The sequence below is a fragment of the Citrus clementina genome, unplaced genomic scaffold (assembly GCF_000493195.1).
Source record: "Citrus clementina cultivar Clemenules unplaced genomic scaffold, Citrus_clementina_v1.0 scaffold_2, whole genome shotgun sequence".
In the NCBI taxonomy this organism is placed as follows: Eukaryota; Viridiplantae; Streptophyta; class Magnoliopsida; order Sapindales; family Rutaceae; genus Citrus; species Citrus x clementina.
Genome location: NW_006262688.1, coordinates 12,910,079 through 12,930,851, shown reverse-complemented (window position 1 = coordinate 12,930,851; position 20,773 = coordinate 12,910,079). Strand labels below are relative to the sequence as shown.

Sequence of the window (20,773 nt, the reverse complement as noted above, 5' to 3'; positions counted from 1 at the left end):
CATTCAACCCAAGCTGAAAGAAAATAGCTACTCATAATTGAACTAGGGGCAAAATAGGAATTTATTAAAATACGTATAAAATACAAGATGAAGAAGGAATTACAGAAAATGGATCCCAAAAATAGATTCAGAAATATCAAAATAAGGGGGAGAGACCCCCTTTTTATAGATACATGGAGTAAATTATGGCCATCGGATTAAAAATAGTTTGGACGCTCAAGATTGCGCCACGTCATCAGTCAACAGTACGCGGTTTGACCACGCGGATGAACAGTAACACGGTTTGACCCGGGTTGAACAGTGACGCGGTTTGGTTGAAAATAATCCTATGTGATGCATGTACCGTACGCGAGATTTTTTGTCCACTGATATGCTGCCATGTCACCATCAACAATACATAAAAATTTTAGCCCAACAGGATCGTGAAACCTCATCAGTCAATGTCACATCATCGGTCAATGCCACGTCATCGATCCGTCTATGTGAACAGTGTCATGAACAGTAACGTAGACAGTACCGTACACGTGAATAGTACCGTACATGTGAATAGTGCCATTTTTCCTTTTATACTCCTCCTAAGGTTTTCGACCGTCCTGAATTCAAAAGTGATGTCCGTTTTGCCGTCTGATCTCTCGTTTATTGTGAAATAACCATGATGCCCCTAAAATACATAAAATACTTAATTAAAATAAAACACACATAATTAAATTACAAGAAGCTTAAATATATAAAAGTAAGGGCTGTTAGTAAGACTTGAAATGTAAAATGATGATTTTCTCCTTTATAAATATACATTTTCTAACACTCAACAATCGCACTCATGGTCACGGTCACCGCCGAACAGTTTGCTGCCGCACATCCGCAGGATTTACTGCTACCCAATCTAATGCCACCTAATCTATTACCACCTAACTCACTACTCCAACCCGCTGTTGCAAGTACAAACTAATTCCAATACCCGACTCGAGCTTCTCTTCCCCCTTGAGTTTTGCTGTTACTCGATCTGATGCCACTTGATCTATTGCCACCCAATCTGCTGCTCCAATCTGTTACTCCAACCCGCTGCTACAAGTGCAAATCAATTCCAGTACCCAACCCGAGTTTCCCACTCCCCTTAAGTTTTGATATGAAGCTTTGGCCTTTGAGAGTTTGAGACTTGGAATTGATGGTATATTAGCCCGATCTGTATAATTTGAACCCGATTCTAGCTGAAGTTAATCCAATTTTTTGACCCGATCTAATCCGATCCGAATATATTCAGATCGAATCGGATCGGGTCATTAGTTCAGGTTGTATTCGGATTAATTTTTATCTAACCCGACTTACCCCAAACCCGATCGGGTTGATCCAAACCCGATCCGAATCCGATTTTGCCCACCCCTACCACCAGTCATTGAACAAATCCCCCTCTGGCTTCACCGAGATTGGTGTTGAATTTATTTATCTCGTAATGCAGATGAATATTTTTAGGAAATGGTGTGATTGTGGCATTGTATCCCTAAAGGAGCGTTTGATGATAATAACTTTAGATTTGAGAAGTTACAAGCTTTAGGCACGTGAATTTGTGATTTCTGTAACGTGAAAAACGCAGCCCAATATTGTTGTTCTGTTTGACTGTTATAGTCATGCATCGCTCACGTGATCTCATTAATCCCAAAATTATACTATTAAAATGCTACTGTTTGCCATCTAATGTTTGTATTCTCAATCACACCCAACTTTATTGAATTAAATTTTAGTCACTTGACACCAATAAAATTTTATCGTCACTAGGTGAAACGATGACATTTAATAAATAACTAATTTGCCTTGATAGTACACCCAACTCTATTAATTTAAATTTCACTAGTATATGTCCACATTAGTATCGGTAATACTATTGAATCCACTTCCACCATGAGATTTATCAACCGAAACCCAGTGAGAAGTAGAACAAAGTATTTCTATCACCCGTGAGAATTACGTTCAAGGTCTAACGAAGTAGTGGGCAGGTCCTTAAGTTTTCTTGACGGTAAATTTCCCCATTTAAGACACACGGAACCGACCTTGTTAAAATAAATTAATTAGCCTGTGGAAAAATGACATATCATCAACATTAAGTATAATGTAATTTATTTACTCTTTCACCTGAGACAATTTACGGATTGGTTTAGCATTCAACCAATGAACCACAAACGTTTGTTAGAAGAGTGCCCGAAACAACTAACAAGTGTGTCTCTTAATTGAAATGACAGTTATTCAGTTTTCCACTTTTTTTCTTTAAGGCCAGACGAAAGGTCACACTCGCAACATCCGATAATGTGCGACATATAGTATTGGAGTGCTACTGATTACGGCCATATAGAGTTCGTTTGCTTATTGAACTTGTTTCGTTATTTTTTCCCCCACCCCATAGTCAATGATTATGTCATACCATGTATGCTTTTAGAGGAATTGTAAAAATACATGCGTTGGGGTTTCAAGAACTGAAATAAGATCAACTGTCAATGTGTTTATTGTCAATTATGGTTAAGAAAATACTCCAATGCTTCTATATATTATCTTTTTAGGTCATTCAAATATTCGTTTCATTATGAATAATTCAAAGTTTGTTCATGTTATCATTTATGTGTGTGGAGAAGGCCTTTCATGGTGAACTCATCAGAGGCGATGTTTATCCTATGCATCAATCATTCTGCAGAGGAAGGGGATAAATCCTAATATAGGATAAGTGGTCTACTTAATTCTATTATGTCCTACATCCTTAGTTTTCCTCCCATAAAAGACAATGTGGCCACATTTATTCTATCTTCACGATGAAGGCATGTTTAGAGAGGTATTCATATTGTACGCTTCCATGATGGGCTACGTGGTATGCACGATAATGTTTCCAGTGTTAGAGATTGTGCACTCTCAGTTCCTCCATATGGTCAGCTACTATTGTGGCAGCCTTCTAATGACATCACTGAAAATTTGTTTTCCTGATGGCGTTCTCTTGAATAGCTATCCTTAATAGTTTATCTTAGCTTAGAAGATCTATCCTCGAACCTTATCATTTCTTCAACAACTCTGAAGAGGTTGGTGTTAGTGATAACTAATTGCAATCCATCTTTTTTTGCTAGTAATGAGCACAATGTCACAATCAGATCTCCAAACCTAGAATTTATCGACATCACTGATGAAATGCTTATGTTGTATGTGGTCCATCAACAAAATTCCCTAAAAAAAGCAGTCATAGACGTGTGGTTCTAGGATGGATCCGCCGTTGATCCGAGACATGCCGAACAGCTTTTTTGGGTCTGACGCACACCAACTTTCTACAGTTGTCCACAAGCGTGACTATGGTTAGTTGTTTCAAATACTTAACATCTATACTTAAAGTGTGGTTTATAACACTTTCTACTGTTCTTCATTTTATTTCAAATAATCCCAAGAAAATTCCCTTAAACCTCTATTGTGAATATGACCACTCTATTTTGATGAAACATGGTTCAACTTATGTGTCTTCATTATTGTCTCAGATGAAGAGTACAATCTTCCATACGCTTGATCATGGTCTCCCCAACCATCTCCATGGCAATTGTCTCTGCTTTCAAAAGTAAATTGCTTTCACAGTTCACTTATACTTGTGGTTAATTTCCTTCTCCACCCAAAACATTGCACCACCAGGATCATTGTCTCATACGTGCATGTAATGATGCGCCAGCCACGAAGCTGATTTCTTAAACTCTGGTTCCTTCAGCATGCAATCATGGTTTGGTCTATACTTGGTGACAATGAAAATTTGACACCCAAGCATTCTTTTTCCTTCGATTTGCCAATCACATCTAAAGTCAGAGTACTCGTACGATACACGATCCCTGTCGTTATCCATAATGCACATTTTTCAACCCCTTTGTTGCGCCATTGCCTTCACGTAATTCCTGAATCGATTCCCATTACAAAATTTCTGGCCTTCGTGCATAACCATCACCTGCTTGTAACTGCTGTCAAACTTTACACCAATATTGTCTACGGCAAATAATATTGCGTCTTATGGTGCTTTGTATGCTCTACTTTCATCACTCGAGCCATTATGTCCCATGTCTCCACTTGTATCCAAATCATTTAGCAATTCACACTCTTCGTCATCTTCCCAGTGGGTTGGATTTTCCCTTCTCTTATCAAATTCAGATGCATCCCCTGTATAATTATCTTTCACCAGATTATCAAGTCTCGATCCACAAACCGACAACTTCCTATTGGTGCTTCGGGGTATGTTTTTCTGTCTTGTATGCATTAACTTTATCTTACCTTCTCTTTTGATTTGCATATTCCATGTCTGCAATGCATTGATTCCCTTTCGAAACAGGGAAACTAGAACTACTAACTTCCTATTGGTTATGCATGTCCTGTAAGATCTCCCTCCATTGTAATTGGTTTGAAATACCCAATGCTTAGGTTCCTTCTTTGATGTTTTGCCTTTATGACCTTGCATGCTGTAAACTTCCATTCTTGTTAAGGTCGATGGCGGTTATTTTGTTGCAACTTATGTGTGTTTAAAATGGCTCTAGTTCGTCCTCGACGTCCTCGAGCATCTATGAAACTTGACATCTTAGTGTTAACCATTATAATAAGGTCATTAGTTCTATCTAACTGGTTTTCGCGTGTTTTAATATAGATAGCGTCACATTAAATTGTCCATAATACTACATCATTAATTATTACATGTCATTACCTTAGCGGTTATTATATTGCGACACATGTTATTTCCTTAATTACTTTTATGAAGAAACACATATTATGGCATGGATTTTCATTTTGGCTTCTAACTTCTCTTCACTCGATTTCCCTTATGACTATATGAATGACCTTGCAATAAAAAATTAGTTATATTAAAAACCATTAACACAGTTCATTATGTTAAACTTTATATATATCTTAGTTGTTTTGAGTAAGATATTGGATAAAAGAAATATTTCCAAATGTGTTAAAATTGGGGTGGATCGGTTTTGTACCGTGGAGTTATGAGCATATGGTTTCGATCCTCGGATGCACATTCGGATCGCCCCCGAGTGTTATGGCTTCCTTAATTTTGCCAACTTACTACTTCTAACTCCAAGTTCGCATCATATACTCCACAAAAGCAGAGTGTACATAATGGTTTGCTAATAGGGTTAACACAAACTCCAGCAGTCCACCCAATTTATACTCCTCGTACGCGCCATATTGAAGTAACATAATAAGTGAGTTTTGTGCATCTGTTCAAACGTAGGGGTGTTTGCAGATCACATTTTACGAAATGAAAAGTAATCAATTTCTGATCCACGATATTGTAGATAATATTTAGACCCAATGTAATATAATGTACGGCTAGGTGAACTTGATTGCAAATCAATCCATTTGCCTGCAAATCTGATGTGGGTTAGTTGAGTCTATGTCTAGTCCATCATTTTGCTGATTAATATGCCGGTTGAAAGTATTTAATAATCTAACTATGTTCGAACTGCTCTAAGGTATATCACACCTTCATAACCACATAATCAAAGTTACAATGTGTGTTTTACTATTTAGGGAAGTTATCATTCGTATACCCTTAATTTACTTCGTTATTAAAAATACTATAACACTTTGAGGATGTATCAATCGTCCACCCTAAGTTGACAAAATGTATCTGCTGTCCACTAAACTGTTACTTGCCGTTTAAATAGGATGACATCAGAGGGGTAATTTAGTATTTTTATATGATACAAGTGATAATTTAAAGGTATACAAATGATAATAACACTTTGAGGGTGTATCAATCGTCCACCCTAAGTTGACAAAAATACTACTATTTTGAGGGTGTATCAATCGTCCACCTTAAGTTGACAAAAATACTACAACACTTTGAGGCTGTATCAATCGACCACCCTAAGTTGAAAAAATGTATATGCTGTCCATAAACCGTTACTTGCCGTTTAAATAGGATGACATCAGAGGGGTAATTTGGTATTTTCATATGATACAAGTGATCATTTTCATTTACTTTAATTTAAGTTTCAAGGGTAAAATCGTCAATTCGCTATAATTCCGTTAACTTTCAAACGGCAGCTAATGGTTTGGTGGTCGGCAGATAGCTTTTGTCAATATAGCCGACTTCATCAGTGTCCTAGTTCTACTGTCACACAACCAATATTAGTTCATTCGGCCATGTCCCATGCATTAAGATCGCATGCATTGGTTGTGATACATCATTTCATATGAATCGAACCTACTAATTTCAACAACTTCATAACCCAAACAAAAATTCCTTAAAGTCTGCAACACATTATTCTTTGTCATCTTCATCTCAGATTTAACGAGTTCTAGTGCCAACACTAATTTCATGATGTCAAGACAAATCATGTTATAAGTGTGTTACCATAACTTGACATTTACCATCACAACCAACATGATGGACAATTATAGTGCACAACCTTGTAATCAAAGTCCATATAAGTGTCTTGATTCTCTATATAGCGTATAATGTACAAACCACAGTCGTAAACTTTTAGGTTCCTTGGTAACTGTTGTCTAACGCTAACTACAAATTTCTCAAACTTATACTCTCCACCATAAACAATCCTTAATTCATCTTTCAGCAAAGCATCAAGTGCACGAAGCTGCACGTCCATGCAAACAACTCTATCAGATACTAACAGAAAATTGTCTATTCCTAAGTTACAAAAATTACGTTATGACGATATTTATTTCAATCTAATGTTGTTACAACTTCCGGACCACAATGAAATATTATGCATACATAGATAATGGCGATTGAACATACAATCGTTCCAAACTACAACTATCACACTGCATATTAATGACTATAACAGTAAGAAATTTCTTACAATACCGAACTAAGATATCATTATCCATATTTTCTAAATTAACCTTTTTATAAGTAAAAATAAAATTCCGCAACAACTTTATTGCCCACAAAACTGCCTGAGCAACACAACAAACGTAAATACCTTCACATGTCATACCTAGAATATGATTATATTCGATGAGCTATAAAGTAATAAGCACCTCAAATCACAATATGAATGACATGTCCAAAAAATGCATGTAATTGTTTATTAATAAGATGTATCAGTTACTTAACCTTTTAATACATGCACATTCCATATAACTATCACTCACCATGCAATTTGCATCCATATGTAAGTCATTTTCATTCAACATGCTGGCAAATGGATTCCAAATCTCAGTACAGCAACAACGAAGGTCAACAACAAGCACATACCAATAGGAATGCCCATGCTTTATGGGAATGAATATTTGAAAATTGAACAACCCCAATATTTAATCCAATATACCTAACTACACTTTCTACATAGTCTTCCAAACATTAATGCAATTACCTTAACATAGTGTCTTAAGTTGTCCATGTAATATTGTCGAAACTTAAAACCTCTGCCTACTTTACTCATGTCAGTGTTCTCTGATAACACCATCCACTGAGTTCACAATCAACCTAATATGTTAGCCCAATTTGTTTTATTAAATCATCACAAACATGCTTATTGCACTTAGCATAATAAAGACATCAATAACTCATATTGAAAAATACGTTGGAATAAACCAATTGCGATGCGTGTTCTCTTTTTTTTGCTAATCCTTCACAGAGAGTGTTTTCCCAGCAATCGAAATTATCTGAATTTCCAGAAATCACCTTTAGGGTATTAAATAATTTAACTTAATTTAAGTTTGACAATTCATACACATTATAAACTACTACCCCCCCCTCCGTGAATTAAGCATTTGGGACAAAGAGATAGCATTTCGTTTTGATAAACCATGTTTATCCTTGTCTGAACTATGGCCTCTCTACATATTGCAAGAACCAACGCAATCGATATCGCCGATGGTACCAATAAGAAAAACCAAAAAAAAAAAAATTGACATTACACAACTTGCAACATAAAACTATAGTCAATATTGAATTTTAATTCGCATTTATCTAGATCTTCACTCATTATATATGTAATCAACTTGAGGTCACCATCATATACAGGTCGTGGGACAACAAAAGGCCCTGGGCTAAAATGACCAATATGTGTGACATCCTCATGTTCTTTTTCACATGTCATCCGTTCACATGTACCATTATATAAGTGAACCACACTACACTACCTTGGACCACATATCATTCAAATGTAATGCCTCCCGCTCAGATCCCATTCGGAATAATTAATGGCATTCATTTTACATAAAATATCATCTAATTTCAATTCACCGTTTATAATATCCGGATCGTTGCCAATTGAAGCAACTCAAACTATTGTTCTATCTAAGTATCCCAATTCATATCTTTATTTTCTATGTAGATGCTTACCACACGAACCATCATTCTATTGTTTCAGACTGCCCAATATCTCATATGTCATCCGAGATAGACATTTAAGTCGATATGAATTACTATCAACTCGAGATGCAAAACTATCAACTCTAAATACTATACGATCAACCCAAGCTGAAATGCTACTAACTTTCTCATATATTAGAGGAACTTGTGACCGCATATCTTCTACACCCTCCTGTGAATAATCCACGGGCCCATCCTCTACACTATCCACAGGCCATTCATCTGAACAATACAGTGGATTATCCAAGGAACAATAACCAAAACCATCCCATGAGCCATCGCCTGAACATTCGTCTGTTACTTCGTTCATCACTTCCTCTATACCTTCAAGTATTGATACGTACACAAACATGGATAAATGTAATTCATACTATTGAAGTTAAAACTTATACCAATAACATAATATATAGTCAACATTTGACCAGTGTTGCATTAAATGATTTTAGATGGGTTAACCAACAAATTTATAACCAACTATGTTCGTCACAGTAACCTAGTGCCAGAAGGCCCAGAATAAGAAATCATTAACAACACTACAAATATTATATAAATATGGTCGCATACAACAAGACACAAACCAAGTGTGGTACCTTAGAGGTTGTCGCTCGATGGTAAAAATTCATGTTCGATTCACTTTTCAATTTAATCATGTAGTCTTGTCGCCAAAATAACGAAATACCTGACACGACCCACTTAATAATCATGTAATCATGTCACCTTAAACCAAACACCTAACTACCTTGCTTAATACCTACTACCACGACTTATATAAAACATCTGCACACCCATTTCCCACAAATTAAATAATGTTAATACGTAAATGATATCATCGATACATTTTTACCAAATTATTGAACATAAAAACCATTAAAGTTTTATGTCTAACTGCAAATTAACAAATATTCAACTTATTGTCAATGTTAATCCTCCCAAATCAAATGAAAAAAATCTTTAACACATCCACGGTTTTGGACTTGATGATAGGAACTTTAAAATAAATTTGTATTAAATTATGCATGCATTTAACCAATACAACTATGAATTTGTTTTGGTTACAATTTAATACTCGTGTCACTCTCAGTCACCAATGAATTAGTGAACACATTCAATCCGAAGAGGAGGCAAAAAATAAATTGTCTCAAGCCAAATCCAACCCAATCATTAATCCTCTTAATTCTCACATCCCAACACCTTTATTCATTATTCTTGTCCTGTTTAGGTAGTGGGAAATTTTCCAATCTGCACCAACAACAACATAATATCCACGATATTACATGCATTAATACTCTTTAATTGATGCCAGTGAATAAAATATCTTAATACCTTCTCTTTCGGGTTGCCGCTATTCTTCTCGAACCACTTCATAAACTTTTTTATTTCAATTGAATTCCACAATGCAATCGAACAATTCTTTAGGTCTCTTAGTATCTTTGAGTAGGCAACTACGTTGATATATAGTATCTAAAATTAAAAAAATAAAATTTTCATATGCCTAACTATAAATATTTGCATTGTACTATAGCTATTTATTTTCAATCAACCAATTATTTGTTCCCAAATAGTTAAAGCATCATTTGCCAGAAAGGAAAAACAAAACTTTTTACGTCTCAATCATTAATAGCTCATTCACAGTATATGACATCAACCCGCCACTTTGACCATTGAATCATACCTCAAGAAAAACAAACATCCACCAATATATGCAACTTTTTCTTCTTTATACCTCGTTATCTTTCCATCAATCAGCCAACACAAAAAAGTTGCCCAATTCCTTGACCTAATTGACTTAACATATATAACAGAAAACAAAATCTGGGAACTTATATGAACACCACCCACCGGACAAAGTAGTGATTAAAGTGCAAACAATGTAAATGTCACATTGAATTCGTCATCTTCATTCTTCGACTTTCTCAGCATATGAGATAATGTCTTGATATTTATACCTCGCGATATTGCATCATACTTATCTATATACCCGGTCAAATCCGCCATATCATTAGCACTACAAGAAAACTGGCAATAGATGACAGACAATTTATGAAGGATTTGACTTCTATCATTATAGTATGACCAAATCATGATAGAATTTTGGTTTGTCATGAATTGATGATGGTTTTATGATAGAATTATTATCTATCAAGAATTTATGATAGAATTATTATCTATCAAGAATTTATGATAGAATTGTGAATGAAATTTTTTCTATTAGGAAATTATGATAGAAATATTAATTTGACCGTATTTGACCAAAATTTTGGTGTGATATTTTATTAAAAGAAAAAGAAAACAGTGTGTTATAATTTTATTAATAATTTAAATGATGTAAAAAAGTAAATGAAGGAATTCAAACGGTGAGTTTTAGAAAAATACTACAAAATATTCTAAGTTAAAAATCCTCTCTCAACCTAAGAAATTGAAACCCTAGAAGCTCAAACCCTCCTCACTCACGATCAAACAAAATTCCTACATTCACAACCAATTAACCCAAGTAAAAAAGTCGACCTTTGAATCCCACCCATAGGCCACAATTCGACATCCTGCTAGAGGTTCTCTTCAATTCGCGAGCATTTGATCGAAAATTACGAAAGCGCCGGTGTTGATTTTTTGCTTCAATTCCAGCAAAAAGGGAAGGGCTGGAAGAGGGAGGTAACCAGATAGATACAACTAATGATGAGTAATGTGTTGTTGGTGGTGGTTGGTAAATCGCGCTGGAAGATAGTGAACGATGGTGCAGGTTTCGCTGATATTTGGTAGTCGTGTTTTGTGATTCTTGCAGTAAATCGGTGGTATTTACGGCTGGGATTTGATGGGTGGGTCTTTATGGTTCTAATGGTGGTGGAGATCGACATAAAAGATTAAAAGCAGTGGCGGCAGTGGCTATTGTGTGGTGGCTGGAACAGGAGCTAGAGTTTTGAGCCTAGGTAACATTTCTTCACTTTTTTATTTCCTTTTTATTATGTTTTAGTTTGAATCAATAATTTTGATTTCATTAGTGTAGCTATATATTCATCTCTATTTTTTGAATTTTGTGTTTCATTCTAAAATAGAAAAAAAGGATAAAAAATTAATGGAAATATGAGGTTGAAATTAAAGAAAACTATTGAAATTTGAGTTTTCACTGGATATTCCCTTCTTCTCACTGCACTCACAATTCCAGAGGATGGTCAGGTAAATAGTCCATAGTCATATGTGATGCTGTAGAATTGAATTTATTAATGCAGTGTTCCAGCAATATGTTATGGCTTTGGTTAAATTTTGTTAACATCTTATTATCATATCATGCACTTAACTACTAAGCTATTTATGACTGGAAACAAAATATTGCAGATTACAACAATTGATGTGAATCGTGAGACATATGAAATATGATTACCTATCATTAAAAAGGCTGGAGTTGATCACAAGATAAACTTCATTGAGTCCGAGGCACTATCAGTTCTTGATCAGCTACTAAAAGATGTAAAGATGTAATACTATGAAATATGTACCTTTGTTCCTTCCATTACTCTTCCATTCAATTGACTTTTGTTTTTGAACAAATATCCTTTTTGGAATCTGCTGCAGAGTGAAAATGAAGTCAGTTTTGACTATGCTTTTGTGGATGCCGACAAGGACAACTATTGTAACTACATGAGAGGTTGATGAAGTTGTTCAAAGTGGGCGGTATAGCTGTCTATGACAACACACTTTGGGAGGGGAACAGTTGCAATGCCTGAAGAGTAGGTTCCAGACCATTTTAGAGGCAGCAGCAGGCAAGCAATATTGGACCTTAACAGATTACTTGCGGATGATCCTCGTGTCCAACTTTCTCATGTTGCTTTAGGTGAGTCAGTGAATATCCAGTATGTATACATATTGTATTGTGCTAGCTAAAGTTAATGGAAATATGAGGTTGCTGCTAAATAATTTGATTTTATAGATAATTAGTTTATAGGCTTGCCGTTATCTCTATAAAATGTATTTATCCATAAAATACGCATTGAGCCTTAGCAAATTTCATTTTTTTCTTCCTCTAAAAAAATACACATTTACATTTTATGTCTTCTTCTCTTTGACCATAGTACAAATTGTAATTAAATCATTACTTGAGCAGCTCACTGACCTTAGCATATTGATTTGTCCTCAACATGATGTTGCTTGTTGTGTAATTACTAGACTAAAAAGGAAAGGGATGAAGCATGATCATCACATGTGCAATCTAAAAGACAAATAATGCCTGCAGCATCAATTGCAGTTATATCTTATATTACTCTTAGTAGTGGGAAAAGAGGTTCTTTTTCCCTGCAGTTTTAGGTTTTCTTTTGTTTTAGCATCCCTCGTATTTACCTTTTACTTATTTATTATCTCATTCGATATCTTAGCCCTTAAGGATGAGGATTTGGCCCTGCTGGATAGAAAATACATGCTGGAATTACTTCTGCCATTATTGCTAAGCTGACAGACCGTAATGCGGCTCTTTTACAGTAGGAGAAAGAGCAGCAGCTACTCTTTATTAATGTGGATGATTTTGCTCATACAAGTTTCATCTATGACTTTTACCTTGTTTGATGCTGGAATTAGAGTGCTATTGGAAGATGGTATTGGTGCTGGAAGTTTTGCTGGAGTCTTGCTAGAAGTCTTGTTGTTTGAATATTTTATTAATTTTTGGAAGTTTTGTTGGGTAACTTGGCTCGGTGGCTGGTGTTGCGTGTTAGAAAATCTATATTTATAAAGAAGAAAATCGTTATTTTATACTTCAAGTTTTACTAACATTTCTACTTTTATGTATTTAAGCTTCTTATGATTTAATTATGCGTGTTTTATTTTAATTAAGTATTTTATGCATTTTAGGGGCATCATGATCATTTCACAATGAACAAGAGCTCAAACGGTAAAACAGACATCACTTTTGAACTCAGGACAGTTGAAAACCTAAAGAGGAGCATAAAAGGAAAAATGACATTGTTCACATGTACGGTACTATCCATGTTACTGTTCACGACACTGTTCACACATACGAAACGATGACGTGGCATTGACTGATGAGGTGTCACGATTCTATTGGACAAAATTCTTATACACTGTTGATCGGTGACGTGGCAGCATGTTAGTGGACCAAAAATGGCGCGTACGGTACATGCATATACACAGGATTATTTTCAACCAAACCACGTCACTGTTCAAGCCGGTTGACTGTTCAAATTGCGTGGTCAAACTGTGTCACTGTTCAAATAGCGTGGTCAAACCGCGTACTGTTGACTGATGATGTGGCGCAATCCTAAGCGTCCAAACTATTTTTAATCTGATGGCCATGATTTACTTAATGTATTTATAAAAAATGGGTCTCCCCCCCTAATTTGGCATCCCTGAATTCATTTTTGAGCTTCATTTTCTGTAATTCCTTCTCCATCTTGTATTTTCTATATATTTTAATAAATTCATATTTTACCCCTAGTTCAATTATAAGTAGCTAATTTTCTTTCAAGCTTGGGTTGAAGGTAAAGTCTCAACATGTGCCATGAGCTTTATTTGATAAATTTATTTTTTCTTCCCCACTAATTTTTGTGGATGTTTTGACTTTTCATCGATAAATAATAATAAGGGAAATTATCCACCGTCCACTCGTTTTTTCACCGTTTTTCAAAAATACGCAATTCTTTTTTTTTTTTTGCTCGAATCCACCTGAAATTACATTTCTTTTCACTTTTCCACTTCCGTTTGGAGACTATTTTAACTTTGCTAACATCATAAGGGTAAAATCATCATTTTACAACGACACAGTGGTGGATAGGTGTAAATAATACAACTTCGAGTGGAGGTCAGCAAAAAAAAATTAAGAATTGTGTATTTCTGAAAAAGTATGAAAAAAACAAGTGGTCGATCGATAAATTATCTTTTACATTTGAGGATAAAAAAGTCATTTAAGCAATATTCCGTTAATTTCCTTAACAGATTCCAAACGGAAGTGGAAAAGTGAAAAGAAATGTAACTTCAGGTGGATTCCAGTAAAAAAAAAAAAAAGAATTGTGTATTTTTGAAAAAGTTGGAAAAAACGGGTGGACAGTGGATAATTTCCCTAATAATAATCTTGTCTAAATACCGCCCTGGTTTCACCGACTCCCTAGTACAATGTTATTATTATTTGGCACGATAAGCTCTTAGCATCATATTGATTAGAGCGTGGTTCATGAGGTGTGGAAACCCCACTCATGATTTAATTGGCATTAATAAGGAATATTTATCCCATGGTGCATGTTGATACGGATCCAGATATTCAAGTACGTCATTTCAATAGATTTCTCTTCAATTTATTCTCGCCATTTCAATTCCAATTTTAGGATAATCTAAGTCACTTTCACCACAAATCCAACCACTCTGATGAGCATAATTTATTTACATATTTTACCCTTAATTAAATAATTACTAGTTATATTTATTTGTTATTTTTAATTAATTAAATTATTTTATTGAATAGAAAATTAATTAGAGATTATGGATAAAAGGAGCATAAAGGAGTTCAATTTGTAAGCATTAAAGATTAATTGATTTTTGGAAGCAATTAGACATACATGCATGCGGAAATCAAGCCACGGAATTGAATTCAACAAGTTAATTCATCATGTACTTGCGGACAAAGGAGAGAAATTGATTTAGCTTTAAGAAAGGACCCACACTTGGCTTTTATAAATGGAAAAAAGAGTCCTTTAGCAATTTTAAGTGCCCAGGACGTGTGTGAGAGCAAATCAAGTAAAACGCCAAGCCTTTTTGGCTTTAGGATTTAAGAGGTGGGGCCCATTTTAAAGATTATAAAAAGGGGTTTTGGCTTTTGGAGAAAAGGGAGCCGCGAGAGGAAGAAGAGAGCTGCAAACGCAAGACGCAAGGCTGGACAGCAGCAGCAGTTCAACTTCCATGAGTGATTTTATTTATTTTGTTGCTCCCAATTCAAGTATGTCTAGCTAATTTTCTTATACTGAGGTTAAGGATGAAACCTTATTTAATGAAATAATTATCTTTTTATTTATTTAATTCCCTATATATGTGCTTTAATGTTTATGGTTTTTTATTTTTACATAATTAATTAGATGTTATTAAAAAATTTTCATCAATTCTGTCATGCATTATTGATTGTCAGGATTAATATTCGATTAATTCTATGCTTGGATCTATAAAGTTTATACATGATTATCTTTGATTTTATGTCTTTCATTAAATTGTTTACATAAAGTGCTTAGGAAAACTTTGACTCTTTGTTATTCAATATGTTCACATGGGATACTTAGATGTCATATTATGAAGCGGAAAAAGAACCTATATTAGATTTAATTAATTGGGCTTAATTGTTATATCCATGAGATGACATAGATTGATTTCAAGTTGTCACTCTAAAATTGGGGATTAATTAATAATTAGATGATTACTAGTTGAATAGTGGTGGATTCTGAAACCTTGATAATTTTTGTCTTATTGAATTCTCCTTTATTTTAATTGCGTCCTTAGTTTAATTGGTTTAATTTTCTTAGAAACTCAATTTGGTCAACTAGGTTAGAATTAATATTAATTTTAGATTTAAATTAGACTTTTCAATTTATAACAATCCATGTGGGATCGACCTCGTTACCACTATTCTATCTCTAGATTTGTGCGTTTGCGAGTATATTAAAATTTTCACAACACACCCTCATACAAAATTAATTCTACATATAATTAAAATCCACCTCCTCGTGGGATCGACACTCGTCACCATTAATCTATTCTACAATATATTTGTGCACTTGCGAGTTTCATAAATTTTGCACAATAACATTTTGGCGCTGTTGCTAGGGAGGTAAGTTATTTTAATTTGTAGAATTAATTTTTGTAAAAAAAATTCTTTTAGTTATTTTTCTTGTAATTGTTTTAATTTAAAAAAAAGAAAGAAAAAAAAGAGTGAATTTACATTTTGAGCTAAGAATTTTTTTTTCTCTCTTCTTTAAAATTCTATAATTTAATTTTCAAGTTATTTTTCTTTGTAATTTTTTTGTTGATCTTATTAATTTATTTTTAGTTAATTTATTTCACGTATTTGTTTTAGTGTGCTTTTATAGAAAGGTTGTAACAGTGTGATAAGGTTAGTACCGTAATTTCTCTTTCTTCGTTATTTTTATTTGTTTTGTTCCCATTTTTTATATTCTTTCCATGCATGGTCAAAGGTCATTATTACCTAATCTTGAACCTATAGACCTTGAACTTGAAAAAATACTTCGCACACACAAACACGTTGTAATTAAAGACGAAAGTGAAATGGATTTGCAACAACAACAACCACCACAGGAGAGGCCATTTAAGGACTATTTCAGTCCTTTAGCTAATTTGAGCACATCATGCATAAGATACCCAAATGTAGCTGATAGGAGTTTTGAACTAAACGTAGTGTGCTAAATTGTCTCCCAACATTCTATGGCCTAAAAAATGAGGACACATATAATCATTTAAATGCTTTTCATGCTATTTGTCAAACATTTAAATATGAGATTTTTTCAGACGATGATGTTAAACTTAGACTATTCCCATTTTCTTTAAAGAATAGAGCTCGTTCATGGCTCAATACATTGCCTGCTAATAACATTACATCATGGGAACAAATGGTAACAAAATTTTTAAATAAATATTTCCCAATGCATAAAACCAATGCTATTCGCAGGGAAATCTTAGAGTTTACCCAAAGAGAAGACGAGCAATTTTTCGAAACATAGGAGCGATTCAATGGGCTACTCTTGAAGTGGCTACATCATGGGTACGAGAAATGGCACCAATGTCAGTACTTTTTGGAGGAATTATTGCCACATGTGCAAGAATGGCTAATGGCAACAAGTGGAGGAGAGCTAATGTCAAAAAGTGCATATGAGATTTGAGAATTCTTCCAGCGACAAGTAGATATTTCCAACAACAGAGTCAATCACTCAGGAATACTAAAAGAATTAAGGGAGTAAATGAAGTTCACATTGGCGAGTCAAGTTCAGAAATTAAAGAAGTCAAAGCGATAATTGAAGATCTTTCTCGACAAATAGCATTGTTAACGACTGCTAAATCAACAGAACCACATGACCATGACTCATACTCAGATCAAGTCAATGTCATAGGTGTAATGAGAAAACCATCAAATTACAACCCATACTCCAACACATATAACCCTGGATTGAGAGACCACCCCAATTTTTCATGGTCTCAAGGATTCCAACAGAATGGACCAACAGCTCCAGCTCCACCAATGTAACCAATTCCTCAAATTCCTTAAGCCTCTCAGCCTTCATTTAGACCATATAATCAGAACAAGAACTACTCTCAACCCAGACCATGGGAAGATTCATTCCAGAATCTCAAGAATCTTATTCACTCCACGATTGAGCAACAGAACCGCACCATCGATGAACTATGAAATGAGATGAGAGCAGGCTTCAACTCACAAGCCAAATCAGTTTCAAGTCTCAAGAAGATGGTGGGACAGCTTGCTTCTTCAGTTCAGACCTTAGCAATGACTGTTGAAAAAGGCAAGTTTCCAAGTCAACCAGTGCCTAATCCTAAAGGAGGGCATGAAGTAAGTACTAGTTCACCACAGCAGCATGGAGAGGTCAAAGTAGTCATGACCTTGCGAAAAGGAAAAGAAGTCGACAACAAAGTGGAGATGCCGGTAACAAAAGAAAATCAAATTATACATGTAAATGTTGAGGACTCACCATTAAAAGAGAAAGAAGAAACCAACCCACGAGAATATATTCTCAAAGCTCCATTTCCTCAGAGGTTAGTTAAAGGAAATAAGGGAAAATTCACAGATGAGATCTTTGAGATCTTCAAACAAGTAAGTGTTAACATCCCTTTACTTGATGCTATAAAACAAGTTCCATCTTATGTCAAGTTTCTTAAAGACATTTGCACTAAAAAGAGAAACATTCACGTTCAAAATAAGGTCTTTTTAACAGAAAACGTTAGTTCTATACTCCAACACAAAATTTCTCTAAAATACAAAGACTCAGGCTCCCTCACTATCTCATGTAGTATAGGGAACCACACAATTGAGAATGCTTTATTGGATCTAGGAGCTAGTGTAAATATGTTACCTTATTCAGTATTTATGAAACTTGGACTTGGAGAATTACACCCAACTCCAGTGGTGTTACAACTTGCAGATCGGTCCACGAAAATACCTCGTGGTATTGTGGAGGACGTGCTTATCCATGTAGACAAGTTTTATTTTCACATTGATTTCATTGTAATTGATACTCAACCAATCCAGGATTCAAGGAAGCACATCCCCATTATCATCGACCGACCTTTCTTGGCAATTGTCGTTGCTCACATTCAATGCAGAACTAGAAATATGCAGTTGTCCTTTAGCAACATAACTATAGAGCTAAACATTTTCAACATTGCCAAACAACCTCACAATGCAGATGATGAAATTATTGACATGAATTTAATAGAAGAAATAATTGATAATATTTTTCTTTCAAACCTTAGTGATGACTGATAACTCTATGAAATGAGAGTTATCATGACACTTTGATACTTAAATCAATATTACTTAGAGAGTAAATGATGTGTTTCTATTGCATTTTTGTTACATTTTACATAAATATTCATTTTAGTTTAGTCTTAATGAGTTTTGCTTAATTTAAAGTAATTCGTGCTTAAATTGTATGCATAATTGTAGGTCTCTGGAAGCTTATAATTCATGGAAGGAATGTTGATGCAATAGGCTTGCAAAAATGAGGAAGAACTTAGCTACAAAAAAATTGAAATAAATCTAGAATAGTGCAGTTGTTGTAGCCGTTGCTGTAGCAACCATTACTGTAGCCGTTGCTGTAGCAATCCTGGAACAACGACAGAGAAAATTCCGTGCGGGATACTTGCAAAATTGCGATCTGCAGTTTCCTAATCTGACTTATGCGCGCCCTAGGCTTCCGTTTACCCTAATTTTCAACTACAAAATAAGCACACATCATAAGGATTAAGGAGAGCTGTCACCCAAGGAGAAAAACACAAAGAAACAAAAGAAAAACAAGATTCAAAAGAGAGATTAAGGGCTGCACAAGAGGAGAATTTGTAGAAATCAATTGGGAGCTCAATCATTCTTATTCTTCTCATGCTTTCTCGTTTTCTATTTATTTATGGGGATGTGTTTCATGGCTGATACTTTGTTCTTTATTTTTCTTTTACAAACCATGAACTAAATTTATTTGTAGTTGAGTGATAAATAATCTTGATGGTTTAATTGACTAGAAATATGTGTTGCTGCATGTTTGCTGTAGCAATTTGTTTTGATAGTATTTATTTTATTTGTTATTTCGGTTGATCACCCATTTAATGATACTAGCTAATGAAGAGCCGCAAAAGGGCCTATCTTAGTGGAACATATCAAAACAATACTTGATCTTAAATTGAGTTTCCCAAAATAGTAGAAAATATCCCAAGTTTAGAGGAAAATTTTTGTTAGACTGTCCCTGTTACGAAATAAATTCTGCTCCAATGGTTCAAGTTGTTGAGTAACCAGGATTGAGTATGCACCCCATATGCAAACTTTAGTCCAAAGGCAACACGAGCTACGAGCAGTGTTGCAGTAATTAAAAAAAAAGAAGAAGAAAAGCAAAAAAAATGATGATAAAGAGGTCTACTACCTAGGATACTGAGTAACCTGGTCTGTTCATGAGCCCCGTGTTCAGTCTTGAGTCAAAGGCGTCCAAAGGTATGACCTAGATATAACATCTTGAATACGTTGCTGTAGCAACTCTGACATGTACTTTGAATGAGTAATTAGGTGTCGTCATTACAAGTGATGGGCACTCATATGAAAGCTCAATGTTGCATTGAAGAGTTTAACTGAAAAAAAAAAATATTATTATTGTAGCACAGTTTGAGTTTATTTGTGAACTCTATTCCTCCATATGTGAATATATTTGTGTTCTATCTCTGAATTATATGTCTGTGTAACGTTGTAGCACCTCTGGAATTTGATCAAAGTGGCACACACACACTCTGGACAGAATGAAGCCTAAGTCTAGAACTAAATTTCTATGGCTATTTTGCTTGATTAAGAGTGTGATCTGAGGGTTGAAGAATCCTTACAAATTTGATGACAGAGCTAAGTTATTTGTTGCATGATTGTGTGATTGAAGTGTTAGTGTTATTGTCATTACTTGAGGACAAGTAATGGCTTAAGTTTGGGGGTGTGATAACTCTATGAAATGAGAGTTATCATGGCACTTTTAGACTTAAATCAATATTACTTAGAGAGTAAATAATGTGTTTCTATTGCATTTTTGTTACATTTTACATAAATATTTATTTTAGTTTAGTCTTAATGAGTTTTGCTTAATTTAAAGTAATGCGTGCTTAAATTGTGTGCATAATTGTAGGTTTCCGGAAGCTTATAATTCATGGAAGGAATGTTGATGCAATACGCTTGCA

General features: G+C 34.7%; 1 pseudogene; it reads left to right on the top strand.

Annotated features, from left to right (window-relative positions):
- The first annotated feature begins 11,428 nt into the window (after positions 1-11,428).
- On the top strand, positions 11,429-20,361 carry LOC112100899 (annotated as a pseudogene).
- Positions 20,362-20,773: the final 412 nt, after the last annotated feature.